Here is a 1,864-nt window from a genome sequence, read left to right as displayed (position 1 = left end):
AGGAGAAGACTGAACAAAGTACATTATCCTGCACTATGTGAGAGGGCCTTATGCAATCAGCTAAAATCCTGAACAAAACAAAAAGCCTGAGTAACAAAGAATTCTTGGTGAACTGCCTGGAAGCTGAGACACTGGCTTTGCCTGCGTTTGCTCTTGCTGGGTCTTGGGTCTGCTGGCTTTTGAATAGAAAGTTGACCATTGATTTTCCTGATTCTCAGGCCGTTAGACTTGAGTTAGAACTGTACCCCATGTGCTCTCCCATTCTCCAGCTTGCTGACTAAGTCTTTGGGCTCGTTAGCCTCCATAATTGCATGAGCCAATTCTTTATAAGTCTTTTTATGTATTTATTGTATTATGTTTACCTGGCTAATGTGGTAGGTCTTCAGAACACACTGTTCCCTTTTCTACTAATAACAAGTGCTTTTGGGGAGCTGGCTGTGGCAATGGAGGCGCAGGAGGAGAAAGACGTGCAGGTTGCTGAGTGGTTGAAAAAAATATTTGGAGATCATCCGATTCCACAGTATGAGGTGAACCCACGGACCACAGAGATTTTGTATCATCTTGGAGAATGCAACAAGGCCCGGGACAGGGATGCCTGCCTGGTCATAGAGGATTTAAAACAGAAAGCAAGTGAATATGAATCAGAAGCCAAGCATCTTCAAGACCTCCTTATGGAGAGTGTAAGTTTTTCCCCTGCCAATCTGTCCAGTACTGGCTCCAGGTATCTGAATGCTTTGGTTGACTGTGCCGTGGCCCTTGAAACAAAGGATACTTCACTAGCAAGTTTTATTCCTGCAGTGAATGATCTGACCTCTGATGTTTTCCGTACCAAATCCAAAAATGAAGAACTCCAACTTCAACTGGGAAAGCTTGAATGAAATCTAACTGCAACATTAGTGTTAGAAAAATGTCTGCAAGAAGATCTCAAGAAGGCAGAGCTGCATCTTTCTGCCGAAAGAACCAAGGTTGACAGTCGTCTTCAGAACATGGACTTCCTGAAAGCAAAGGCAGAAGAGTTCAAATTTGGAATCCGAGCCGCTGAGGAGCAACTTTCAGCTCGTGGCATGGATGCTTCTTTGTTACATCAGTCCCTAGTAGTACTGTCAGAGAAACTGGCAGAGCTGAAACAAAAGACTATACCTTTGAAGAAAAACTGGAGTCCTACTTAGACTTAATGCCGAATCCATCTCTTGCTCAAGTGAAAATTGAAGAAGCAAAGAGAGAATTAGATACCATTGAGGCTGAACTTACAAAGAAGGTAGACATGATGGAACTGTGACCAGAGCCAAATAAACATCGCTTTTCCTAGTGAAATAAGTTTAATAGAACTTTGCAGGGTTTCTGTCTCCTTGGCATGCCTTATTGATTTTTTATTTTATTTTATTTGCAGAACTGGGGATTGAACTCAGACCCTTGTACTTGCCAGGGAAGCGCTTATTCCACTGAGCCATCTCCCTGTCCCCAACATGCCTTATTGAAATCTTCGTGTTCTTAGTTGAGATAAAAATGTCCTTATTAATAGAATAAGAGTTCTGAGTTATGTGTTATATTTTTTGTGTTCACAATTTTCATATTAAAAACCATTTTCTAAAAAAAAAAAACAAGTGCTTTTTGATAGGTTCTAGCCCTAGTATGAATTGCTAAAATCATTCTGGTTGTCATCTAATATGGTCAATGCTCTTAAAACAAAAGCCCATCTTCCCAAGACCACCTCCCCCCTTCTTCTCCAACTTAGCCCAGGGTACAAGTTCCTTCCACCCTTCCTGCTGCCTCAGGGAAGGCTCCAGTCAGCTCTCTCAGGTATATCTAGACATCCCCTTCAAATTCCACCCCTGACAAAAGGCCATATAAACCTCAGCCTCCC

General features: G+C 42.2%; 1 pseudogene; it reads left to right on the top strand.

Moving 5' to 3' along the window:
- Positions 1 to 443: 443 nt before the first annotated feature.
- LOC101582485 lies at positions 444 to 1,531 on the top strand (annotated as a pseudogene).
- The last annotated feature ends 333 nt before the right edge of the window (positions 1,532 to 1,864 follow it).

This window comes from Octodon degus, unplaced genomic scaffold (assembly GCF_000260255.1).
Source record: "Octodon degus isolate 3935 unplaced genomic scaffold, OctDeg1.0 scaffold00002, whole genome shotgun sequence".
Classification (NCBI taxonomy): Eukaryota; Metazoa; Chordata; class Mammalia; order Rodentia; family Octodontidae; genus Octodon; species Octodon degus.
Note: the sequence above shows the minus strand (reverse complement) of the source record. Positions and strands in the feature narration are given on the sequence as shown.